Source organism: Chrysemys picta, chromosome 3 (assembly GCF_011386835.1).
Source record: "Chrysemys picta bellii isolate R12L10 chromosome 3, ASM1138683v2, whole genome shotgun sequence".
Classification (NCBI taxonomy): Eukaryota; Metazoa; Chordata; order Testudines; family Emydidae; genus Chrysemys; species Chrysemys picta.
Window position 1 is genome coordinate 165,489,151 of NC_088793.1, and position 27,667 is coordinate 165,516,817.

General features: G+C 47.6%; 2 protein-coding genes across 8 annotated transcripts in view; one reads left to right on the plus strand and one right to left on the minus strand.

The window, feature by feature from the left end:
• Positions 1 to 27,667, minus strand: part of LOC135982602 (centromere protein F-like) — a 402,988-nt gene that overhangs the window by 253,902 nt on the left and 121,419 nt on the right. The gene's annotated exons all lie outside the window — the stretch shown is intronic.
• LOC101930896 (centromere protein F) overlaps positions 16,328 to 27,667 on the plus strand; it is a 63,672-nt gene continuing 52,332 nt past the window's right edge. For 5 of the 7 annotated variants that reach the window (XM_065589475.1, XM_065589477.1, XM_065589469.1 and 2 more), the window contains exons 1-2: positions 16,328 to 16,481; positions 19,852 to 20,072. The gene's annotated coding sequence lies outside the window, so the exon portion shown is untranslated. The remainder of the gene's footprint in view (positions 16,482 to 19,851; positions 20,073 to 27,667) is intronic. The other 2 variants (XM_065589470.1, XM_065589473.1) reach the window with 2 other exon arrangements.

Consider the following 27,667-nt stretch of genomic DNA (forward strand, 5'->3'; position numbering starts at 1 on the left):
AGCACATGCCTAAAGGTAAGCATAAAGATGGACTACTGAACCAGGGTCTTAGTCTAAGGGAATTTCAGGTGCTCAGCACTTCTGAAAATCAGTCTCTTATTTAGGCACCTAAATATGTATTTAGGTACCTAACTTTGGGTACCCACATTTGAAAATATTGATCTATAACCACCCTCTGAGCCATCCAGTCCCTGAAAATAGCAAAGAACTGGTACCAAGAGACCTGAGTTTATTCTTGGTGCTGTCAAAGACTTTGACACCTACACCTTGCTTATCTGTAAAATGGATATAATCCCCACCTAGTTTACAAGATTGTTTTAAGGCTCAATTCAGTCAAGGTTTTAAGGCTCTTTAAAATCAGCAGATGGAAGGCATTATATAGTAATATAAATATCAGCTTTGTCTTCATATATGTTTGTAGAGCACCTAGTATAAGGGAGTCCTGATTCACACTGGATTTTATGGCAACTACAATAATATAAATATTAAATAATTATACTTTTTCTTTTCATTAGTGATTAATTCAGAATATGATAATAAGGTTTTCCTGGTATATAATAAAGCCATTTTAGAATGTTGAGAGACTGAGATTTAAAAATTGGCTATTATATGTGCGTCACTTCTTTAATTTTCACAAAATGTTAAATATTGTAAGTATGTGACCAATTCGCCTTCATACCATTCAGAGTCATTGCGATCTATCTGGTCAATGATTCATGAACTAAGAGTGATTTAATCAATAGTCTGTAATGGACATCAGGCCAAAAAATGCATTTCTAAATAGCCCCTATAATTTAGAGTTTTAATTCACAGAGACATGATTCCAATAAATACAAGTGACAAGTGTATTGAATAAGTGATACCATTTGTCAAAATGGTGAAGTGTGATTTAGGGAACTGGTAGTGGGATTTAAGCCCTTTTACCTCATGAATAGTGATTTGAATCTGACCCAAATTGTTGTTAGTGACTGAAAGTTGTTACTGAAAGATGGCTCCTTTTATCTGGGGCCTATGTGAATTTAGTTAATGGCCTGAGTCCACTTCTCAATGGACAGATTACAGTTGGCCAGTTTGCTGGCAGTCTTAGCAGAAAGGCCTGTTAAGACTCAGCGGATTTTCAGTCTGACTCACCCTCAGAGTCCTAGATGTGGTCTGATAAAGAACAGCACTAAGGCACATTAATGGAGCTGTGCAAGGAACTTTGCAACTGCCTATAGTAGATAGGTTATTTCCGTTTACAGCTGTGAAGAATCGGGCATCTTTCATGATCATTAAATTGATTTTAAAAATTGCATAGCAACATCCAGATCAAACCAATAACTTTTACAGATATACTAGTATATATCTGTAAAATACATACACTATATATTTAGAGTTTGGGCTGAACTTCTGACTTGATCTCATCCTAAGCAAGCCTGTCCTACCAGTGTTACATGCTATATCGGGGTGGTCAAACAGACTGGCCCGCCGAGCCACATCCGACAATCTTCAGAAGTTCATGAGACGGGGCACGCCTGCCGGGGGCTGGGGCTCAGGGCTTCAGCCTCAAGCCCCAGGCAGTGTGTCCCACAGGGTTGAAGCCCTGAGACTCCCCTCCTTGCTGGGCACAAGCCCATACTCCAGCACCGTGCTGCTAGGCCGGGGTCCTGAGCTCCCCCTCCAGTTTAATAGGTAGAGAACAGGGGAGGGCCTTGGGGGGCTCCGCGAGCCGCACTTTAATGATAAAAGAGCCGCATGTGGTTCGTGAGCCACAGTTTGGCCACCCCGTACTATACCATAACTTACGCAATGGCTGGATAGGCTATAGCAGTGGTTCTCAACCTTTTGTACTGCTGACCCCTTTCACACAACAAGCCTCTAAGTGCAACCCCCCCAATAAATTAAAAACACTTTTTTATGTATTTAACACCATTATAAATGCTGGATGCAAAGCGGGGCTTGGGGTGGAGGCTGACCACTCGCAACCCCCCATATAATAACCTTGTGACCCCCTGAGGGGTCCCGACCCCCAGTTTGAGAACAAGTTAAAGTGTAGTGTTTATAGCTAGAGTTATGCCTTGTGTGACAAAGTGACAATATACTGTAATATCCTGAATAAACCTGATGGAATCAAGATAAACTTTATTGAATTAGGGTTAATAACTTTGGCTTACATTGTATTAAAAATGCAATTGTGGATGTGTTATTGTGGCATTGTATTTACCTTCTCCAGTAGGGAGAAGGATGCTAATGTAATTCCTCCCTTATCAGCCTTTTGAAGCCACGCCCCTGGAAAGGTCCACATATACTAGTTCAAATTGTATTCTTGAGGAACTAACAGACAAAGAAAGAATTGTTGGATAAATAGCCTGGCTCAGGGCCTTCTTCCTTGTCCAGCAAATGAACAGGACCCCTGATCCATGGAGGGCCCCATTCCGTAGGGTAGGGTTGGAAGGATTGAACGGACTGAGTACTTGTTCTCAGCTGAAGCTGTGATGAACTTGTGACCACAAAGAAAATTCCTTGGGTGCAGTGTTGAAGAACTACTCCTGCTAGAGCCCCTGTTAGAGCTGGGGTGATGTCTGGTGAGCTTATTAGCAAGTGTGTAGGGTTTTTAATTGTATTTAATATGTTTTCTCTGTAGTGCTTTTACCCTAATAATAAAATTAGTCTTGCATAAAAAGAGCTGTGTGGTGCCTTATGACTGTAGCAATTACATCTGTTAACCACCTCTGAGGAGAAAGCGAGCAGGTGTCCTTGGGCAACCTGTCTGTGATGGGAGTAATACAGTGATGCCAAGGAACTGTGCAGCCTGGAAGTACCCTAGTCAGAAGGGAGAGAGATGTGGATCTCCACCCAAGAAAGGCAATGGCTGGGGAGCAGGAAGCCTAGAAGTGGGTGCCTTTGCCAGACCACTTAGGGGAAATACAGGTGCAGTTGCCCTGAAATGTGACACCTTGTAGTGCACTTGTAAATTTTTGAACCACTCTTCCTGTGTTCATAGTTCAGTTGCAAGTTTGTTCTTGGAGCTGAGCTCCTTATGGATTGTCAGATGATGTACATGCTATTTGTTCTCATGGAGATTTTTCTTTCTTTTTTGTGTAGCTTTTCACTTAAACTAAAAGTCATTCATACCAAATGTCTCTATTTGCTCTTTGACTGGAGTCCCACACAAAGGAAACAGAATCTGCTTACCTTTACACCTGTCACCACATTGACTTTTGTGTGCTTGCAGACGTGTAAGTGGGCCCTAACAGATTCTTAAATACAGTATCTTTTTTTTTTATACTAAAATTCCAACTTTATGTGCAGCTCAGGCATTGGTAATCTACAGCCCTACAAAAGAACTGAAGACTTAGCTGTATCATTTCATAATGTAACTGTCATAATTATTTATAATTTCCTTCTCATACTAAATCCATGAGCATTATGCTAACTGAGGTATTCATAGCCTTGCTCCACTGGACAGCATAAATAGAATATCTTTGTGGGTTTGCTCTTATTGCAATCACAGCATTTCTGTGGCCATGTAACTTGCCAAACTCCCCTTCTGACTGACTGGGTATCTTTAAAAAACATTGCTGTTAGAATCATTATTACTTTCTTTCCAGAGCATAGGGAATCATCTAGTGGCAGCACTAGAAAATGTTCATGATTTAGTTCATGTTACTAACATTTAAAGTATTGAGTTGCATTTATGTAGACCAGGGGTAGGCAATCTATGGCACGGGTGCCGAAGGCGGCACGCGAGCTGATTTTCAATGGCACTCACACTGCCTGGGTCCTGGCCACTGGTCCGGGGGGCTCTGCATTTTATTTAATTTTAAATTAAGCTTCTTAAACATTTTAAAAATCTTATTTACTTTACATACAACAATAGTTTAATTATATATTATAGACTTATAGAAAGAGATCTTCTAAGAACGTTAAAATGTATTACTGGCACGCAAAATCTTAAATTAGAGTGAATGAATGAAGACTCGGCACACTACTTCTGAAAGGTTGCCGACCCCTGATGTAGACTCATAGACTTAAGGTCAGAAGGGACCATTATGGTCATGTAGTCTGACCTCCTGCACAACACAGGCCACAGAATCTCACCCACCCACTCCTGTAACAAACCCCTAACCTATGTCTGAGTTATTGAAGTCCTCAAATCGTGGTTTAAAGGCCTCAAGGTGCAGAGAATCTTCCAGCAAGTGACCCATGCCCCATGCTGCAGAGGAAGGTGAAAAACCTCCAGGGCCTCTGCCAATCTTCCCTGGAGGAAAATTCCTTCCCACCCCCAAATATGGCGATCAGTTAAACCCTGAGTATGTGGGCAAGACTCACCAGCCAGCACCCAGGAAAGAATTCTCTGTAGCAACTCAGATCCCATCCCATCTAACATCCCATCACAGACCATTGGGCCTATTTACCTGCTAATAATCAAAGATCAATTAATTGCCAAGATTAGGCTATCCCATCATACCATCCCCTCCATAAACTTATTAAGCTTAGTCTTGAAGCCAGATATGTCTTTTGCCCCCATTACTCCACTTGGAAGGCTATTCCAGAACTTCACTCCTCTAATGGTTAGAAACCTTCGTCTAATTTCAAGTCTAAACTTCCTAGTGTCCAGTTTATATCCATTTGTTCTTGTGTCCACATTGGCACTAAGCTTAAATAATTCCTCTCCCTCCCTGATATTTATCCATCTGATATATTTATAAAGAGCAATCATATCTCCCCTCAGCCTTCTTTTGGTTTGGCTGAACAAGCCAAGCTCTTTCAGTCTCCTTTCATAAGACAGGTTTTCCATTCCTCGGATCATCGTAGTAGCCCTTCTCTGTACCTGTTCCAGTTTGAAGTCACCCTTCTTAAACATGGGAGACCAGAACTGCACACAGTATTCCAGATAAGGTCTCACCAGTGCCGGTACCAGTATAACGGTACTAACGCCTCCTTATCTTTACTGTAAATACCGCGCCTAATGCATCCTAAAACCACATTAGCTTTTTTAACGGCCATATCACATTGGCAGCTCATAGTCATCCTGTGATCAACCAATACTCCAAGGTCCTTCTCCTCCTCTGTTACTTCCAACTGATGTGTCCCCAATTTATAACCAAAATTCTTGTTATTAATCCCTAAATGCATGACTTTGCACTTTTCACTATTAAATTTCATCCTATTACTATTACTCCAGTTTACAAGGTCATCCAGATCTTCCTGTATGATATCCCGGTCCTTCTCTGTATTACAATACCTCCCAGCTTTGTGTCATCTGCAAACTTTATTAGCACATTCCCACTTTTTGTGCTAAGGTCAGTAATAAAAAGATTAAATAAGATTGGTCCCAAAACCGATCCCTGAGGAACTCCACTAGTAACCTTCTTCCAGCCTGACAGTTCACCTTTCAGTATGACCCGTTGTAGTCTCCCTTTTAACCAGTTCCTTATCCACCTTTCAATTTTCATATTGATCCCCATCTTTTCCAATTTAACTAATAATTCCCCATGTGGAACCATATCAAATGCCTTACTGAAATCGAGGTAAATTAGATCCACTGCGTTTCCTTTGTCTAAAAAATCTGTTACCTTCTCAAAGAAGGAGATCAAGTTGGTTTGGCACGATCTATCTTTTGTAAAACCATGTTGTATTTTGTCCCAATTACCATTGACCTCAATGTCCTTAACTACTTTCTCCTTCAAATTTTTTTCCAAGACCTTGCATACTACAGATGTTAAACTTACAGGCCTATAGTTACTCGGATCACCTTTTTTCCCTTTCTTAAAAATAGGAACTATGTTAGCAATTCTCCAGTCGTACAGTACAACCCCTGAGTTTACTGATTCATTAAAAATTCTTGCTAAGAATTGGGCTTGCAATTTCATGTGTCAGTTCCTTTAATATTCTTGGATGAAGATTATCTGGGCCCTCCGATTTCGTCCCATTAAGCAGTTCGAGTTTGGCTTCTACCTCGGATGTGGTAATATCTACCTCCATATCCTCATTCCCATTTGTCATCCTACCATTATCCCTAAGCTCCTCATTAGCCTCATTAAAAACTGAGGCAAAGTATTTGTTTAGATATTGGGCCATGCCTAGGTTATCCTTAACCTCCACTCCATCCTCAGTGTTTAGCGGTCCCACTTCTTCTTTCTTTGTTTTCTTCTTATTTATATGGCTATAGAACCTTTTACTATTGGTTTTAATTCCCTTTGCAAGGTCCAGCTCTACATGGCTTTTGGCCTTTCTCACTTTATCCCTACATGTTCTGACCTCGATAAGGTAGCTTTCCTTGCTAATCCCTCCCATCTTCCACTCCTTGTAGGCTTTCTGCTTTTTCTTAATCACCTCTCTGAGATGCTTGCTCATCCAGCTTGGTCTACAACTCCTGCCTATGAATTTTTCCCCCTTTCTTTGGACGCAGGCTTCTGATAAAAAGCAACAGAGGGTCCTGTGGCACCTTTAAGACTAACAGAAGTATTGGGAGCATAAGCTTTCGTGGGTAAGAACCTCACTTCTTCAGATGCAAGTAATGGAAATCTCCAGAGGCAGGTATAAATCAGTATGGAGATAACGAGGTTAGTTCAATCAGGGAGGGTGAGGTGCTCTGCTAGCAGTTGAGGTGTGAACACCAAGGGAGGAGAAACTGCTTCTGTAGTTGGAAAGTCATTCACAGTCTTTGTTTAATCCTGATCTGATGGTGTCAAATTTGCAAATGAACTGGAGCTCAGCAGTTTCTCTTTGGAGTCTGGTCCTGACATTTTTTTGCTGTAAGATGGCTACCTTAACATCTGCTATTGTGTGGCCAGGGAGGTTGAAGTGTTCTCCTACAGGTTTTTGTATATTGCCATTCCTGATATCTGACTTGTGTCCATTTATCCTCTTGCGTAGTGACTGTCCAGTTTGGCCAATGTACATAGCAGAGGGGCATTGCTGGCATATGATGGCATATATAACATTGGTGGACGTGCAGGTGAATGAGCCGGTGATGTTGTAGCTGATCTGGTTAGGTCCTGTGATGGTGTTGCTGGTGTAGATATGTTGGCAGAGTTGGCATCGAGGTTTGTTGCATGGCTTGGTTCCTGAGTTAGAGTTGTTATGGTGCGGTGCGTGGTTGCTAGTGAGAATATGCTTAAGGTTGGCGGGTTGTCTGTGGGCGAGGACTGGCCTGCCTCCCAAGGTCTGTGAAAGTGAGGGATCATTGTCCAGGATGGGTTGTAGATCACTGATGACGCATTGGAGAGGTTTAAGCTGAGGACTGTAGGTGATGGCCAGTGGAGTTCTGTTGGTTTCTTTTTTGGGCCTGTCTTGTAGCAGGAGGCTTCTGGGTACACGTCTGACTCTGTTGATTTGTTTCTTTATTTCCTTGTGTGGGTATCGTAGTTTTGAGAATGCTTGGTGAAGATCTTGTAGGTGTTGGTCTCTGTCTGAGGGGTTGGAGCAGATGCGATTGTACCTCAGTGCTTGGCTGTAGACGATGGATCGTGTGGTGTGACCGGGGTGGAAGCTGGAGGCATGAAGGTAGGCGTAGCGGTCGGTGGGTTTTCGGTATAGGGTGGTGTTAATGTGGCCATCGCTTATTTCTACGGTGGTGTCAACTGCTAGCAGAGCACCTCACCCTCCCTGATTGAACTAACCTCGTTATCTCCATACTGATTTATACCTGCCTCTGGAGATTTCCATTACTTGCATCTGAAGAAGTGAGGTTCTTACCCACGACAGCTTATGCTCCCAATACTTCTGTTAGTCTTAAAGGTGCCACAGGACCCTCTGTTGCTTTTTACAGATTCAGACTAACACGGCTACCCCTCTGAGGCTTCTGATAGTTTCTGCAACTTTGACTTGAAGTAATTCCAGGCCTCCTCCGCCTTTAGATCCACAAGTTCTTCAGTCCAATTCACTTCCCTAACTCATTTCCTTAATTCTTTAAAGTTAGCCCTTTTGAAATCAAAAACCCTAGTCCCAGATCTATTTTTGTTTATGTAATATATTACTGACAATCAAATAGAAATGCTAAGATTTTAGCAGGAGTTTGTGGGATAATACAAGATTAATTTTAGCTAAAAGTTACATCAAAGTTACAAGGGAATATTTTTCTATGTTCATAACTAAGGTTGTGAGTCTTTCCTGGAGGTCACAGAAGTCACGGATTCCCTGACTTTCCAGGACCTCTATGACTTCTGCAGCGGCCGGTGAGTCTGACACCAGGGCCGCTGGGGCAGTCCCAGGGCCAGCCACACCGGATACTGCTCGGGAGACCCCAGGCAGCTGGTCCTAGGCGCTGCCCCGGAGCAGCAGTCCAGGAGCAGTAGCAGCGTCAGGGCCTGGGCTGAGCAGTAGTGGTAGGGCCCCGGGCCATCCCCTACCCTCAGCAGCAGCCGCCGCCGGAGGTCCCTCCCCTGAGCATCTAAATTTTAGTTGGGGTATTTATATAGTACATGTCATGGACAGGTCACGGGGCAGGCCATGACTTTTTGTTTATTGCCCATGACCTGTCCATGACTTTTACTAAAAATACCCATGACTAAATTGTAGCCTTATTCATAACTATTCACAGTAATTTTACCTAAAAGTTATCAGATTTTTCCATACTTTTTTAAAAGTGAAAGCAGCAACCATAAGACATTATATAACGTGCTAAATGGAAAGTTCTAAAACAAAGAAATACAAGTTAGCCCACATAGCAAAGTTAAAAGAATGAATCAAATCACCCACTATCACAGCGGTTCTCAACCAGGGGTGCGGGGCCTCCAGGGGGCCGCAAGCAGGTTTCAGGGGTCTGCCAAAATAAACCAGAGAGCAAATCCCTGGGGGTCAGGGTAAAAAGCTGAAGCCCAAGCCACATGGGGCTGAAGCCAAAGCCCAAGCAGCTCAGCTTTGCAGGGCCCCCTGTGGTGTGGGGCCACATACAATTGCCCTGTTTGCTACCCCTTAACACCAGCCCTGGCTTTTAATCTACCGGATAGGCAGAAAAATACTTACTGTGGCACAGGTGGGCCATAGAGGTTTTTATAGCATGTTGTGGGGCTTTAGAAAGAAAAAGGTTGAGAACCCCTGCACTATCAGACATGACAGAAAGGCACAATTGTCTAGTGGCTAGATCACAGGCTTAGTTTCTAGTCCCACTTCTTCACAATTCACTATGTGACCTTAGACAAGTCATGTAACCTGGCTATCCTCTATACAGTAGAACCTCAGAGTTATGAACACCTCAGGAATTGAGGTTATTTGTAACTCTGAAATGTTTGTAACTCTGAACAAAACGTCATGGTTGTTCTTTCAAACGTTTACAACTGAACATAGACTTAATACAACTTTGAAATGTCTATGCAGAAGAAAAATGCTCCTCTTAATCATCTTAATTTAAATGAAACAAGCACAGAAACAGTTTCCTTACCCAGGGTTGGCAGGATTGTATCATTTATGGTGGTGCCCAGAACAGGTTCAAGTCCTGCTCTCCTCCCCCACACACACACACCTGCCTAAGGGTCTGGGAGGGAGTTTGGGTGCGGGAGGGGGTTTGGCTGCAGGCTCTGGGAGGAAGTTTGGGTGCAGGAAAGGGTTTGGGGTGCAAGCTCTGGGAGAGGGTTTGGGTGCGGGAGGGGTGTGGGCTCTGGGAGAGAGTTTGGGTGCTGGGTGCAGGCTCCAGGCTGGGACAGGGGATTGGGGTGCAGGAGGGGATGTGGGAGGCAGGTTAGGGTGCTGGGTGTGGGAGGGGGTTTGGGTGTTGGGTGCAGGCTCTGGGCTGGGATAGATGGTTGGGATATGGGAAGGGATGCTGGGTTGGGGATGAGGAGTTTGGGGTGCAGCAGGCAGGCTGCCTTGGGGTTGGGACAGGGAGCCAGAGAGGAGGACTCCCCCACACCTCTCCCTGCTGGCAGCAGCGAGCTCTGGGGCAAGGGGGCCCCCTCCCCAGCCCCCCCAGCATGACACTCACCCAAGTCCCCCCAGGCTGTTGCTCAGGACAACACCCAGGTGTTGTGGAAAATTGACCATACGGTTGATTTTGGATCAGACAGCCTGAGCCTCCTTTATTGATTTTATTTCCTCCACACAGGATAAGACCCCCCCCTTCCCCCAGAGTCAACTCAGAGTCTCCTGCTGGGGGCTTGGGGGGGGGGTTGCCATGCGCCTCCTCCCTCCGCAGGTGCAGCAGCCGCCTCAATCTGCCCCCGGCACCGCTCCCTTTTAGCCAGTTGCGGTAGCGGTTGGTGAGGGAGCACAGCACGGAACTGCAGGGGACAACCACCCACTGCCCACGGCATGCAGGGACGCTCTGGGAATGAGGCATGCGGGGGCAGCAGGCGGGGCTGGGGGAGAGACCCAACCCCAAACATTGATAGAACTGGGTCCCCTGGACCCTGAATTTGCTTGAGCCCAGGCACCATGGACCCATATTACTCACCGCCCCTGTCCTTACCTTGTCAAATCATCAGGGAACAAGGGGGGGTTGGATGGGGTAGGAGTCCGGGGCGGGCGTCAGGGAGTGAGAAGCGGGGGGGGGGGGTCAAATAGGGGGCGGGGGTGGGCCAGGCCTGGCTGTTTGGGGAGGCACAGCCTCCCCTAACCAGCCCTCCATACAATTTCTGAAACCCGATGTGGCCCTCAGGCCAAAAAGTTTGCCTTCCCCTGTACTAAACACTGCACAAACACAGAGAAAGATGTGGTTCCTGTTGCAGAGGGAGATTACACTAGCACTTAAACTATTAACACCAGGGCAGCTGACCTAGCTGCTGATGAATGCAGAGTGCACCAGTGTAAACAAGGCGTCTATGACTCAGATTCCACATCTGTAAAAGAGAGATAACATTTATCCACCTTTGTAAAGTGCTTTTGAGAAAAGTGCTATACACATGCAAAGTATTAGGCCTTGTCTACACAGGAAATGTTTTCAGTGTAGCCTAAGGTGTGAATGTAAACAAATATTGTTATAGCTGTACAACACCCTGTGTAGATGCTATTATTCCAGTGTAAGTGTCCCTTTTTCAGCTCAGCTTCTGTAGCTTGGGAAGGGGATTAAACTGTACTGAAAAAAACCACTCATGTCGCAATAAGAGTGTCCACATGGTATATTTTACCAGAATACTAAATCAGTGAAACTGGTAACACTTTCCCATATAGACACGGTTATAGTTCATCATTCATCATAAGAGGTGGTCTTTGATTTTGTTCCTGAACTCTGAAAGGCCTTACAGATCAATTAATTGTTGTTCAAGCATTACTCAGGGTCCATATACAGTATTCCAAAACCAAAAGGCACAGATCCCTGCAGAGGGTAGTGGTACTCACACTTTTAATCACCTCTGCTAGTGATACAGCATAAAGTGATAGCACACAAACAATGTGTTAGTGATAAGGCAATGACATGATATGAGAAGATGGATCTCTTTTTCGTTACAAATGTGCTCAGGTAGACATCCTGGAAATTGTGTGGTGTAATCACGTGGCCTAGAACAATCACAAAATGAGGTGATGTGGAAAAGATTGTGCCAGGAGGAAGCAGGATGGAAAGAATGTGTGGGACGTAGGAGATGGCATGGAACTAGGTAGCAGCTTGAGGATTATGGCCTCAAAGGTCAATATAACAACACAGCCTGAGGCAGTGGTATCAAGATGTTCTTGTTTTTTAATGTCATGTTGTCCCAAAGCAGCTTTTCCAGGCCCTCTCAAAAAAACTGTAATGGTTTGGATAAAGTAGTTCCGCAATGAGACTCACTCCTGACCTGGGGGTTGTAAACTTCAAAACCTACCTTAAAAGGTTTTACAAAACCAATAACAGTGGGTCTGTTTTACATGCATCACCAAAGTTTCTGTGGGCTGGAGTACCCACAGAAAAAAACTAGTGGGTGCTGAGCACCCACCAGTCACCTGCTGAACAGCTGTTTGGCAGGCCCCACCCATCAGCTGCTTGGGGGCTCCAACCAATCAGATGCTCGGTGGGCCCCGCCCATCCACTGTTCAGTGGGTGGGTGGGAGGCACTGGGGGGAGAGGGCGGAGCAGGGATGGGAAGAGGCAGAGCAAGAGTGGAGCTTTAGGGGATGGGGCAGAATGGGAGCAGGGTCTCGGGGAGGTGCAGGGGTAGAGCACCCACCAGAAAGAAGAAAGTTGGCACTTGTGGCTGCCTGCTAGCATCAGTTGGAAATTTTTCAGACAAAAAAAATAAATGGCAAGTGCAGACAAACCCTTAAATGCAAATGATATTACTCAAAGGCCTAAATTCTTACTTGAGTTATATGGGAAACAACCTCTTACGAGGTTTGGGGAAAAAATTCTGATGTATGCGCAAGCACAATTGCATATTCGCTATGCTATATGTCTGTATATCTGAGGCTGATAGTTGCACTGTAGTTGGTTTTTCAGTACAGTGGGAAATATTCGGAGTTTCTAACAAATTTCAAATTAATCCTGAATTTGGTTTGCACCTTTTAACTAGGGTTACCATATTTAACAAATAAAAAAAGAGGACCCTCCACGGGGCCCTGGCCCCGCCCATTTCCCCACCCCAGCCCCACCCCAACTCCGCCCCTTCCCTGCCCCAACTCCGCCCCTTCCCCACCCCAACCCCGCCCCCTCCTCCTTCCCACTCCCAGCCACGCGAAAAGGGCTGCCCGAGCGCTACCGGCTTCACGGTTTGCCAGGCAGCCCCCAGACCCTGCGCCCCCGGCCGGCGCTTCCCCAGCGCAGCTGGAGCCCGGGAGGGGAAGCGCCCAGCCGGGGGCGCAGGGTCTGGAGGCTGCCCGGCAAACCATGAAGCCGGTAGCGCTCGGGCTTCGGGCAGCCCCCATGCCTCCGGACCCTGCGCCTCCGGCCGGGCACTTCCCCTCCCGGGCTCCGGCGGCGCAGGGTCCGGAGGCATGGCGGCTGTCCGAAGCTCGTAGCGCTCGGCTCTTAAACAGAGCCAAAGAGTCAGGGGAGGAGCAGAGCCACCGCGGCCGGAGGCTCTGCTCCTCCCCTGACTCTTCGGCTCTGTTTAAGGGCCGAGCTGCCCGAGCGCTACCGGCTTCGGGCAGCCCCCATGCCTCCGGACCCTGCGCCACCAGAGCCCGGGAGGGGAAGTGCCCGGCTGGCGGCTGGGGTCCGGAGGAAAGGGGGCTGCCTGAAGCCTATAGCGCTCGGGCAGCTCGGCTCTTAAACAGAGCCGAAGAGTCAGGGGAGGAGCAGAGCAGCCGCGGGAGGAGAAGTGCCCGGCCGGCATTTTCCTGGACATGTTCGGCTTTTTGGCAATTCCCCCCGGACGGGGGTTTGATTACCAAAAAGCCGGACATGTCCAGGAAAAACCGGACGTATGGTAACCCTACTTTTAACTGACTGTTTGTTGACCTGGCTATACTAATTATTATGCAGGATAAAGAGGGTATCTTTCTCAGGGTAAGAATTACAGGATTTTGCTTTGGTTTTGCCATTTCAGGCTATTCTGTACAAGAGGTTTGTGTCCAATGTTATATGTTTTTGGTGGATGTAAGGGAGGGTCTGCTCAGAGGGACTAAATGGACAAATTATGGGTTGGAGGAGGAGTGAATACAGGGGGAGCTGGTAGTAACCCCTAAAATTCGATTGTCTAACACTTTCTGTTATAAGGGATTTTTGAGATAATTCCTTTGAGAAGTTCTCACATCTCTAGTGTTTGCAGCGGTCCGTTAACATTCAACAGTGAGACTGCCCTTAAGCTAGGGAAGTACCTTTTCTTTGTCCCATGAAATTCCATTTAGCTTTTGCTGATGTACAAACAGTTAAAAATCACCAGGCTTTTAAGAAAATGCCATACAAATATCTACCAGGGATGGTCTAAGCCTGCCTCATCATGGAGGGAAGGAAATGACCTCGTCAGTCTTTTTCTATTATTTCTTTCTTTCACTTGTGTTTCACGATAAAATGTTGGCAGTATGCTAAGAGAATAACCAAACACACAAACATTCAAAGGTTGAGCTCATACATCCCCCAAAGCAGCAGCAGCAGATATATGGCAATGCCTGAGAATAGCCCGCTAAGCTACAGTGGCATGGGAGTTAAGGGGAAAGAGAGCTGACCAGGATGAGGTTCCACCCTTCTGGATCTCATACATGGCCTCTGGAGACACCATATGGGACATCTTCCTCCCCACATTCCTCTAAATCCTGCCAGACTCACCATCTGGCCTCAGCAGTTCATTTCCTACGCACACACCCAGGGCCGGGGCAACCAGTAGGCGAACTAGGCGGTCGCCTAGGGTGCCAAGTGGTTGGGGGCGCCAAAAAGCAGTGCCCTGGCTTGGCAGAGAGGATCCGCCTTCCGGAGGCACCGGAGAGCCAGAGCGTCGGCTTGTGGGGGCGGCGAGCCCCAGCCATGGAGGAGCCGGCACGGTGCAGGGGGGCAGCAGCCCTGCAAAGGCGGTGGCGCCGCTAGTGGGGAGCAGCCACGCCCCCTGCCCCTCCTGCCCAGGCTGCGGCCCAGCACCACCCCCAGGGGCTCCTGCAGGCTGCAGTGGTTGCATGCGGGTGGCAGCCCCCATTCGCCCCTGGCTCCCTCCTCACCGTGCTTGGGCTCTGCAGCTCCCAGGCATGTGAGCCGCCAGGGCGCGGGGCCCTGAGCCTGAGCCGAGGATGGTAGAGGATGTAAAGTATGGTGAAGAGTTGGCACAGCTTTCTTAGTAACTTGTATTGTGGGGATGTGTTTTTTTCCTTTAAATAGGCATTAGAGAAAGGAAAGAAAGAAGTAGGGAAAGGAAAGGAATAGGCACAGCTTCTCACCTGTCTAGCCAAGACCAGCAGGCTTTGTAGGCATCATGCTAGACAGATCATCTTTATGCAAGAGTAGGGTTACCATTCGTCCGGATTCCCCCGGACATGTCCGGCTTTTTTCAGTTAAAAATAGCGTCTGGGGGGAATTTGTCAATGTCCGGACTTCTCCCGCCCCCCATGCAGAGCGTGCGGGGCTTACAGGGCAGCCGGCCGGATGGTGCCACTCGCGCGGGCTCCGGCAGCCAGAGCCCTTCCTTCACTTCCCCCCTCCTCTCCCCTGCAACTTGAGACCACTCCACTCCTCTCCCTCCCTCCCCCCGCCCTGCATTCACAGATCGCCAGCCGTCGCCTCGGCCTCCGGCACTCTGGAGCTCCGACCCTGCTCCCCTCCCCCGCTGCCGAGCACGCTGCTCTGCAGCACAGTAAGGGGGCCGGGGGTCAGAGAAGCGGCAGGGAGGTTCTGGGGGGGGGGGGCGTAGTCAAGAGACAGGGAGCAGGGTTGGATGGGTCAGGAGTTCAGGGGGGGGCTGTCTGGGGGTTGGGGGTGTAAGGTTTGGGGCAGTCAGAGTACAGGTGGGGGGTCTCAGGAGGGGGCAGTTAGGGGACAAGGCACAGGGAGGCTTAGGTAGGGGGTGGGGTTCTGGAGGGCAGTTAGGAGCAGGGGTCCCAGGAGGGGGCAGTCAGGGGACAAGGAGCGAGGGGGTGTTTGGGAGTTCTGGGGGGGGGCTGTCAGGGGGTAGGAGTGGGGAGAGGGATCAGAGCAGTCAGGGGACAGGGAGCAGAGGGGTTTAGATGGGTCGGGAGTTTTGGGGGGGGCTGTCAGGGGGTGGGGAGTGGTTGGATGGGGCATGGGAGTCCCAGGGGTCTGTCTGGGGGTGGGGGTGTGGATAAGGGTTGGGGCAGTCAGGGGACAGGTAGGGGGGTAGGGTCCTAGGGGGTTAGGATGTGGGGAAGGTCTCAAGAGGGGGCAGTCAGGGGACAAGGAGCAGGGAGGCTTAGGTAGGGGGTGGAGTCCTGGGGGGCAGTTAGGGGCAGGGGGCCCAGGAGGGGGCAGTCAGGGGATAAGGTGTAGGGGGGAGGGTTGGGGGTTCTGAGGGGGCAGGAAGTGGGAGGGAGTGGAAGGGGCAGGGGCGGGGCTAGGGCAGGACAGGGGCGGGGCTAGGGCAGGGCTCCTCCCGTCCTCTTTTTTGATTGTTGAAATATGGTAACCCTATGCAAGAGTCCCATTGAGGTAAGTAGGAGTTCAACTGCAGGATCAACCCTTGTGCTGTGGTGCGGTGTGAAGAAGGGGGTGGGGGGTGGAGGCAGATGTGTACAGTTAGACTAGAAGCATCACTCACTATCCTGTACCATAACATTTCCATGCTACCTTTCCTTTCCCTGCCCCTTCACAGCACCACAGAACACAGCCCTGTTTGGCTGAGGGATCTACCATCCCATTGGCCATACTGGGTGACGTCTTGCTTCTGAACCTCCCTAATAAACAGCCATTAACTCCCATGCCCACTGCTATTGCTGCTGCTTTTTCATTTGCGCCTACAGCCTGCCCCCGCCTGCGGGGCAGCATCGGAGCCAATCACACCCCACCCTCCTCCCGCAACAGCCAATGGAAGGGACTCGGCCCTGCGGTTTGAGCCCATTGGTCCAACGGGGAGGGCTGGTTCGTGAGTGGCTGCGCTAATGGCCAATTAGCGCTATTCTGGGTTGTGTGGGGGTGTAACTGACCGTGCGGCGGCAGTTTTTTGAACCTCAGCGCTGAGGAAGGTAACGGGAGCGGGGACCCGGCCGCTGCGGTGAGTGTGGGGCGGGGCGGGGAGCCGGGTGCCGCCTCCTGTCGGGGTTCGGAGAGGGACGGGAGCGCGCGGGGAGGGGTGAAGGAGCGGGCGCTGGTTCCCGCGCAGGCAGCGGGGCTGGGGGGCGCCTCGGCCCGGCCCTTCTTCTCCTCTCTCTGGGTCACCCAGTGCGGCTCTGGCTGCTCGCCTGTGGGCGCCGCCGGGTCTCTGGCCCGCTCTCCCCGGGCGCTCAGAGGTCGCTTTCCCCCCCCCCCCATCTCTGGGCTACGGTTTAGGCTTCGTCCCTAAAAAGGCTTGTTTAAAACCGGCTCCTGCCCGGAGACAAGGGCGGCCCGGGGGCGGGAGGGCTCTGCCCAGCACCAGCTTGGCTCTGCCCAGCACGAGCTGTGTATAGATCAACCTCCCGAGCCACCCGCCGCAGCCCTGGCTTCAGCTGCGTGTGTAAGCGTGGCCCATAGCAGGCCGCCTGTGCTCGCAGGGAGTGTGCTGTGCTGGCCCCAGCCTGCACAGGTCACTGGCCAGTAGAAATAGATTTGCAGCAGACACGCCATAGCATGTGCCAGCAGGTCACTGTTTCTCAAGCCCCCTTGTGTACACTCCTCCTTGGAAAACTGTTTGTTTGTGTGCAGATCGCTTTGTTTAGCATCTTCTGACTCCTGTTGCACTGTTTTTTCTTGTGACTGCTGTCGACTGTTGTAAGAAAACTTCTTTCTTTGTAGCAAATGGTGAGCAATTTGGCCTGCTGATAGGATGTTATCTCTTTTTCTGGTGCCACCTTGTCCGAAGTCTTTACAAGTTTGTATGATTAGGGTCAAGGTGCTGTTTATTAAATTGTTGAGGATTTTACTTTAGATCTTTGTGGAAAGCCTTCCAGGATGTCTAGATGTTCTGGGATCAGGCTCACTGGTAGAGCTGAGGACACAGCTAATCTAGGGCATGTCTTCTCTAGGGTTTTATAACACATGTAACCCCAGCCCTGAGGCATGGCTTAAGACTGCTCCCCGTTGCTTGCTGCTTGGAGAGGCTTCTCACCTCAAGGGTATGGGTCCTGTGGGCTCGGCTGCCAGCCCCACATTGCAGCTTCTCTGTGACTCCACTCCACCCCCAGCCTCTGCCCCTCGCCTTGGCCCTGCTTCTGGCCCCAGACCCTGCCCTCCAGCTGCAGCCCCAGCCTTGGCCCCCCTCTCCCTGCTCCCCCCCCCCATCAGAACTGCAGCTCCACGCCTTGCCCCAGCTCTGGGAGGATTGGGAGGGAGGGTGTGCAACCCTCAAAAGTTTGGGGACTGCTGCTCTGTCCTATAATTTCCGTGCCTTTGTAAAGATTCCGCAAACATGCATGATCCTCCTCGCTGTCTGCTAGCTCTGACAGAATCATGGAACCCACAGAGCTCTGCTCTATTGCCATAAGCATTGCAAGCACAGGATGCACAATCCTCCAATATTTCCAGAGCCATAAGAAGAATCGAATCAGTGTGGAATGTGACTTCCTTGGAGGACAGATTGCTGTGGGGCATAGTGAGAACCAATTCAAGGTGGTTGGTGGTGTTTATGGAGCACGGGTTCTGAGGCTGAGAAATGAGCATTAACTGGTGAGATTGCATTGTAATTCAGATTTGGGATGACTAGCAGTGGCTGCAGAACTTTTGGATGCACGAGGCCGCATTGCTGGATCTATGGCCTGAGCTCACCTCAGCCTTCCAGTGCAGGGAGACCAAAATTAGAGCTGTACGGACAGTAAAGAAATGAGTGGTGATTGTGCTGTGGAAACTTGTAACATTGGATTGTTGTTGGTCAGTGGGAAATAATTTTGGAGTGAGAAAATCCATTGTTGGGGCCCTTGTTGTGTAAGTGAACAGGGCCATTTATCATCTCCTGTGCAGGACTATGACTCTTGGCAATGTGCAGGACATAGTGGATGGATTTACAGCAATGGGGTTCCCAATCTGTGTTGGAGGATAGATGGCGCACATATCCTTGTTTTAGCACCATATCACAGAGTATATCAACAGAAAGGGTTACCTTTATATGGTTGTGCAAGCATCGGTAGGTCATCAGAAATGCTTCACCAACATCAGTGTTGGCTGGTCAGGGAAGGTGCATGATGCTTGCATTAAGAACACAGGACTGTTGAAAGTTACAATCAGGGACTTTCTTGACTTGCAGATTACAATTGGCAATGTTGAAATGTGAGTAGTGATACTGGGAGGACCCAACCTACCCTTGCTCCCTTGGCTCATGAAGCCATCCACCTTGACAGTACCCAGGAAAGATTCAGCTACCAGCTCAACATGTGCAGAATGACAGTTGAATGCGCTTTTGGTAGATAGAAGGGGCGCTGGTGGTGGTTAATCACACAATTGGATGTGTGTGTGTGTGGGCGGATCCTAATGGTTTAGCTGACTGCCGTGTCTTGCATAATATCCATGAAGCAAAGGGGGAAAAGTTGCCACTAGGCTGGTGGTGGAGTGGCTGATTGAGTTTGAATAGCTAGACACAAAGGTTGTTAGAGTTCAAAGTGAAGCTGTACGGATCAGGGAGACTTTCAAAGAGTACTTTAACAGTGAGCCATAGTAATACGTTGTGTACTGTACACTATCTGGTTCTGCTGTTTTGGGGCCTGTTGGGAATTATGTGGTGCTTGGTGTACATCTATAAATATTACACTATCAGTGCTTGCTGTACATTTGATTATTATACTCACTGATCCTATTAGTTGTCACGCTGTACAGTAACAAATAAGCTACTCAGGTGTTCTATAGGTGTAGAGGGGGAACCTCTGAATGCTGCAACAGCAGCAGCTTCAGATAAAACACACAGGTACCACTGTTGATGTACAGTAGAATCTCAGAGTTATGAACTGACCAGGCAACCACACACCTCATTTGGAACTGGAAGTTCACAATCAGGCAGCAACAGAGACAAAAATAAAAAGCAAATACAGTACAGTAGTGTGTTAAATGTAAACTACTAAAAAAAAGGCAGCATTTTAATCCTGCATAATAAAATTTCAAAGTTGTATTAAGTCCATATTCAGCTGTAAACTTTTGAAACAACCACCATAACATGTTGTTCAGCATTACAAACCTTTTCAGAGTTACAAATAACCTCCATTCCCGAGGTGTTCATACCTCTGAGGTTCTACTGTAATCACAATGGAAAGTGCAAGTTTAAAATTCAGAACGCCTTTCCCTTGCTGCCCTAAAGGTTTAAACAAGATGTACTTATTGACACTTCTGAGTGATGCTGTGCACAAGCACTCTAAAGAGCAACAGCCATGGTGGGTATGGCCTACTAGGGGTGAGGAAATCGCTCGGTTGCATGAAACTGAGTTTATGGCGATGCTACTGAATACTGGCACCGTTTTCTACAGGTGGTGGTGATTTTTAGGTGATTTCACTCTTGAGGGTAATCAAGGTATAGAGAGCACAGCTGCTGCTGGCGTTCTGAAGCTGCCTGCGTGTTGCTAGCCTGGGTACTGCAATGATGCCTGCCAAAGTTACCACTGACTGACATGGGAAAGCATCCTACTACGGACGAAGAAATAAGGCTTCCATCCCAAACCTTCGGCAGAGGATTAAAACATTCACGGAGGTACTCTTCATTGCGCTGTCTCAGGAGGATACAAAGAACTGTCCCTTTGTACATAAACTGCTCCACCTACCCCTCTTGCCTAATTCTACAGGGGGAATGAAAAGGAGATAATGCTACCTCTTTGTTGTACCGCTTCCTCTTCTAATATGAGTGAATTAATGAAAAGTAGATAGCTGTGCCCTGTAAATTGGGGGGCACCATAAGTACACCATTGTAATAGGAAAAACAAATACTTACCTAAGGTTCCTTACCTTGCATGGGGCTTGCCTGTGCTCAACTGCTGGGACTGCAGTGGAGTCTCAAACAGGTTTCTGGCTCATGGCATAGCTGGATCTCCCAGTTGCATGTTCTTCATTCTTCACTTCCTCCTCCACCTTGTCGTCCTCATTGTTCACACCAGGGGCCTGTGGCTTGGGCTCCTCAGAGTTATTCACGATGGTGTGTGGGGTGGTGATGGCACGCCACAAAGTATGGCATGCCTCTTTGTAAAAGCAGCAGGTCTGTGGCTTGGCATCACTTTGACCATTGGCCTCTCTGGCCTTCTGATATGCCTAATGCAGTTTCTTTGCTTTCACGTGGCACTGCTGCTAGTCCCTGTCGCTCCTCTTCTCCTGCATCCCCCATGCAATCTGCTCATAGGTGTCCACGTTTCTGTGTCTGGTCCGTAGCTGTGCTTGCACAGCTTCTTCTTCCCAGAGGCCCAGGAAATCCAATATCTCCTGTCTAATCAAGGCTGGAGCGCATCTGGCCAGCATGGTCGGCTGGGCAGCTGCACACAGGAATGGAAAAATGCTAGGGAGACAGTCAAGAAAAAGGCATTTCAAAAAGTTGCAGGACTTCAATGTGGAGAGGGGGCAGACATTCTGGTCTCTGTGATCCCTGGGCAATGGGGAGTTTGCAATTGTGACAGTCAGTGTCAGGCATTGTGGGACAGCTGCTGGAGGATTGTTAGGGCCGACAAAGGTAACGCAGCATCTATACTTGTGCTGCATTGACCTCGGTACATTGACCATGGCTCAATGCTGCTTGGGGAGGTGGTGTTACTGTGTTGCTGTAATGGGGCGCTTACATCAGTGGAAGAGACATTTAAGTGTGAACACATGCACAACTAGGTTGACACAAGACAGCTTATATGAGCCTAACTTTTTAGTGTACACCAGACCCAAGTGTTTGTTTTCATTTGGTAGTACAATAGCTTCTCAAAGAAAAATCTAGATCTGATTTCCTGGCAATTATTTACAGTGCTTCATAACTAATACACTTTTTCTCTTAATCTTAAAAATCTGATTACTTTATTTGCCATTACATCAAACTACAGTTCAGCTTGAAGAAACAGGTAATCCTACAGCCGCGTCAATATAAGCAGCAGTTGAATGCATGTTTACATTTGAGTGCTTGCTTCATGCTGGCAGAAACAGTGGTTACAAACTCAGCTGTTTTGCTTTCCAAAAACTGTAAAACTTGTAAAGAGAAAAGTACAGCAGCCACCTAAAATGAAGGTATAATTTTTCTCAGCAGAGAAAGTGAGGCTTTCAGAGCGAACGCATGTGTGTGAGTGTTTCGCATGCATAGCAACACATCAGTGGAAAGATCTTTAACAAACTGTTTTCGTGTGATCATAAAAACAACATAGTAGGAGGCATCTTTCTGAAATGCAGCTCAAGTGTGGGACCAGTAGAGTAAAAATTTATCCCTGTAGGAGATGGAAGTCACTTGCCTTTATCCAACTTATATTAATAAGGCTATGTCTACACTAGCACTTGTCAGCAAAACTTTTGTTGGTCAGGTGTCTGAGGCTTGGTCTACACTAACCCCCCAAATCGAACTAAGGTACGCAACTTCAGCTACGTGAATAACGTAGCTGAAGTTCGAAGTACCTTAGTTCGATCTTACCTCTGTCCACACGCGGCAGGCAGGCTCCCCCGTCGACTCCGCGGTACTCCTCTCGCCGAGCTGGAGTACCGCAGTCGACGGCGAGCACTTCCGGGTTCGACTTATCGCGTCCAGACAAGACGCGATAAGTCGAACCCAGAAGTTCGATTGCCAGCCGCCGAACTAGCGGCTGGGTATAGACGTACCCTGAGGAAAACATACCCCAACCAACATATGTTTCACCGACAAAAGTGCCGACGTGGACCGCGTTATGTCGGTGGGAGACACTCTCCCGCTGACATAGCTACTGCTGCTTATTGGGGGTGTTTTAATTATCCTGACAGGAGAATTCTTTGCTGTCTGCATAGAGCAGCTACGTGGGAGACCTTGCAAGGTCTCTAGTATAGAAATTGCTTATGGAAGCAGAAAGTCAAATTAGAAATTATGCTCCAGATATAAATTGCCTAACCATGGTTCAAGAGACCGGAATGTGATCCAACATTGTAATGGTTTCATTGACTAAAATTCTTTCTAGCCCTGTCATAATTTTTATTAAAAAGTGAGGAGTAATTTTTAAATACATATTCTTTACTGCATTCAACTAATAAAAAAAATCAACATTTTGAAACCTAAGCCTTTTAAAAATCGGTTGTAGTAATGTTCTCCTTGTGTTTTAGGTTCAGTGATGTACACTTTGTATTAATAATACAACCAGATAGGCTTCCATACTTTTTAAAAAAAAAGTCAATGCATGTATATTACAGAAGTGCCTTTATTTAGTCTAGAAATACACCACCTGTACTATACTGATGGTCATAGAAACATTGTCAATCTTCCTTAAAAGTCATGTATATCACAAAAAACACACCAGTTCTATTAATAGCCTAACCCTATTCCTATGAAACTATTACCTACTGTTGAAGTAAGCTTTTAAAGCTTCCCTTACCTGAACTGTATTAGCAATGCAACTGTTAGCTAGCCTATTTTAGATCCAGCCCATCCACCTCACTCATCCACCCTGGCAATAGGGTCTCTCAGAGTGCTGCATGCTGTGCATTGCATAAGAACTGAGAATGTTTTACTTGTTGATAATGGAGCTTTAGCATAAGCCCCTCCACCTATCCTGTTGTCTTCCAACTGTGCCCACTTCACATTCCTTCTTCAGCTGCACATGTGAGAATCAAAATTTTCCTTGCTTTTGTCCAGCTTGCTAGTGTATGGCTTCTTGAGCCAGAGAATTAAGGGTAGGCAGTTTCCATAAACTATGATTGGCACAGAAATGTCATTAATTCCAGTTGGATGGAGTGGGGAGTCTGCTTTCAATAAGTCATAAAACACAATGTTTCTAAAACCGTGGGTGTCCTGAATTTCTCTAAACCAGCCAGGGTTTGTCAGTAACATTTCCCTTGTGATCTACCAAGACCTGCATAAATTTTGAAGGTTTCTTTGTTTATGTGCTTAGACGCTGGGCAGGGGGAGCACAGAATGGGGATATTCCCTACCTATAACTCCAGCACATTTAGGGAAACCCAGCTTATTGAATCCATTTATTTTTTTGCACAATTGCCTAACTACCCTGTACAGCAGAGTATGCTTTATTGTCTTGCATACCTCAGTGACGTGTCCTTATCATTGAATTTTTTTTTTTTTTTTTTGGTAATGTAACTCTTCTGCCCCTCTAAGTTGGCAGCAACAAGGGCCGGGTCCTGTATCTAGGGGTTCCGTTTCAATAATGCAATGCAAAACTGCCTCGAGCCCCCACCCAGTGACTTCGGACAATTACATACCACCCCCTGGGCACCTCTAAGAGGCAATACTTCCCCTCTCACAAGCACGGAGTCTGAGTGTAGCAGAAAATGTTTAATAACATGAGGTAAATGACATCAGCATTAAATTGGAAAAACACCACAAACAGGATTCATAACACAAACCATGAGCAAAAGACCCACCCCAGCACATTGGGCTGTGTCCTTTCCCTTTAGTTCTTGAATCCAGCAACCCAAAAATCACCCAGAGTCCCCAAAGTCTCTTGGGTCCAGCAACCACCCAAAGTCCCAAAAGTCCAACAACCCCCAAAGTCTCTGTCCCTGGTCAGTGCAGCCCCAGAGTAAAAGGGGGGCACGCAGGGTGTTAAGGGGCACCTTACATGATCCGAGGCTGGCTGGCAGTCTCTCCGTGGGGTTCCGCCGCAGCCTTCACCACGAGCCAGTCCACTTCCTGCCATCCCATGAACTGCTCTGCTCTACGAGCTGCGCCGCTCCGCTCACCGACCTGTGAGCCGCTCCAGCAGTCTCCGCAAATGGCTCCGCTCACCGACCTGTGAGCCGCTCCAGCCGTCCCCGCAAACGGCTCTGCTCGCCGTTCCTTGGGCCGTTCCAACCGTCCCCACAAGGCTCCGCGCCACTTGCTGCTCCTCCAGCCGTCCCCGCAAACTGCTCCGCCAGCCGCTTAGCAATATAGCTTCAGGCTCCCCCACTATTTAACACAGCACTCAGTGATCTCAGCTCTTTCTTTTGTGATTTCAGCTCATAGTAGGGGAGCCCCAGTGCTGGTGCACCATTGGCCCAAAGTGAATTCAGCTCAGCAGCCTGTAACTAGACTCCTAATGGAATCAAAGTTAGCTCTGATATTCAACAGTGGAGAGAGAGAAGGTAGTGCAATTGGTGTTCCAAGCCCTCAAAGAGGGCCCATACCATCAAGTACAAATACCTGTCCCCATCCTCTCTCAATTCACTGGGTTGTGGAACCCATGTCCCTCGTCTAGCAAGTGCTACTTAGGTGATGGTGAGACACTGTCATAAAACAGTTTCATTGTTCTTGATTCACATAATCAGAGTAACACTTTATTCCTCCTGCCCCAATAACAGAAAACTGGGGATCCCACCCCATCCAAAGTAACCACTATTAGTTGCTGTTGTCTCATGCCAGGTGGGTGGGTGTGCCTATGCAAACAAGATCAGCCCCTGGAGTTCTTTTCCACACTCGCCATAATTCACCCCCAGATGTCAGGGTAGAGCTCATCCTGACTCGGCTTACGGTAATACTAAATTGATTACCCCACTAATTGATAGCAAACTGGTGTTGTAAGATTCCATAGGGCAATCACCACTTGTTTCTCTACTGTAAGGGCAGCTCTCGCCTTGCTATTTCTGTGCTGGGGAGTGGGGTGAGCTGAGCATGCAACTCTAGGAATGAACTTGTGTCTAAAAGTTCTAGAACCACAGATTGTCCCACCACTCATTAGGCTCAAAACTCCCACTCCACCAAATGTGGTTGTTCCATGAATAGCTATAACAGACTAGCCTCTGCTTTTATTTTCCAGTTATCCACAGTTGAGTCTTTGAATGCTGAGACTTTGGGAATATAACACCGGAATGCCTATCCAGAGTGCAGCATGTTTTTGCCAATACAACTCAATGCTATCTAGACATCGTGCCAGCAGAAGTTGCAGAGTGTAAAATGCACTTTGCCAAAATAGTTTTGGCAGTGTCACCATGACAGATTTTTTACCACTGCAACTTTCTAATGCAACTTTTTTGAGATAGCTCAACATTTTCAAGCCTAACGCTCTAACTTTATAACTTTCATTAATAGAATATAAAGAATTTTGAGGTTATATGACCCTTAGGGGGATTGTTGTACATATAGCAGTAGCTTCATAAAATGGACTCAATAAAACAATTTAATTATGAACATTTGGGGAATCTGCCTATGTACAGTTTACAAATTGTTTGATATTGTGTCAGACTGCAAACTCCATTTTGAATGGGGGTCTTTTAGCCTCTGTCTTTTTACCTTCATCTTGGACTAAAATTCCAAGTGGTGGGGGTATGGGGCTAACAATGACAGGCTGTTAAACTTTGATGATCATTTAAATGGAGCACCCTGGGATAAAGCAAGGGCTACCATCCAGGCTAAACTAGTTGTTCAAAATCTGAATTCTAGGAGTGATGGTAACAAAGCAACAGAACCTATGGTAATGTACTTTAATTAGCTGATGAGGCCGATTGGGAGTTACCTGACAAAGGGCGGGGGAGGTAATAAAAGAGGGTCTCTAAACAACCCTGGGGAAGGGGGCAAGGAGAGAAAAGACCACAGATACTCCATGATTCAGGGGAGAAACCATGTGCACGAGGGCAGAGAGAGAGGAAGAATCCTGAACTAGAGGACTCTGACCTAAGTCCAAAGAATGCTCTAAGTGTGGTGAGGAAATTGAGGCAGGGTATTGTGTACAGGGTTTTATTTATTTATTTTTTTTGGTCCAGATCTGTATACTTATTGTGCTTGCCAACAGAGAGTTTTTTTGGAACCCTTGTAAAGTCTGTGTTCAACTACCACAGAGGTTCTCAAACTATTGTACTGGTGCCCCCTTTCACATATCAAGCCTCTGGGTGCGACGCCCGCCCCCTCCCCCCCATACATTAAAAACACTTAATATATTTAACACCATTATAAATCCTGGAGGCAAAGCGGGGTTTGGGGTGGAGGCTCACAGCTCGAGACCCCCCCCTGTAATAACCTCATGACACCCTGAGGGGTCCCAACCCCCAGTTGAGAACCCCTGAACTACCACATGTCACTGAAGAGGTGAACTGTGTACCCAGAGTGCCCACAATGTTGGAGCTCTGGGAAAAGGGTGTGTTTAAGTCTGCAGGGTCAGTGCTGGCCTGGGTGCCTAAGACAGCTAGGTCGTGTGGTCCCATTTCTGTCAAGCGGAACAGAGAGCCTGTGCCCTGGAAGTGTACCAGAGAAGCCGAGGGAAAAGGCCGTGCTGCAGCCTATTTAGGCCAAGGGAAGCTTAAGAGCACAAATCAAGCATATTGGGACCTAAACACAGCAGTTTTGTAAATGTCCAGCAGAGGGAGCTTTATTACAACTGACCAATCTTAATATCATTAAAAAGAACAGGAATACTTGTGGCACCTTAGAGACTAACGAATTTATTTCAACATAAGCTTTCGTGGGCTACAGCTCACTTCTTTGGATGCACAGAATGGAACACCCAGACAGAAGATATTTATACATACAAAGAACATGAAAAGGTGGAAGTACCCATACCAACTGTAAGAGGCCAATCAATTGAGATGAGCTATCAGCAGCAGGAGAAAAAAACCTTAGAAGTAGGCAGCTCTCTAACTCCACATTCTACAGGCCATTATCCTCTGATCCCACTGATGATTACCAAAAGAAACTAAACCATCTGCTCAAGAAACTCCCTGAGAGAGCACAGGAACAGATCTGTACAGACATGCCTAAGACCCCGACCAGGTGTATTCTATTTGCTACCCAAGATCCATAAACATGGAAATCCTGGATGCCCCATCATCTCAAGCATTGGCACCTTAACAGCAGGATTGTCTGGCTATGTGGACTCTCTCCTGAGGCCCGACGCTACCAGCACTCCCAGCTATCTTCGAGACGCCACTGACTTATTGAGGAAACTACAATCCATCGGTGATCTTCCAGGAAACACCATCCTGGCCACTATGGATATAGAATCCCTCTACACCAACATTCCACACAAAGATGGACCACAAGCCATCAGGAATAGTGTCCCCAATAATATCACGGCTAACCTGGTGGCTGAACTTTGTGACTTTGTCCTCACCCACACCTATTTCACATTTGGGGATAATATAGATCTTCAAGTCAGCGGCACAGCTATGGATACCCGCAAGGCCCCACAGTATGCCAACATCTTTATGGCTGACTTAGAACAATGC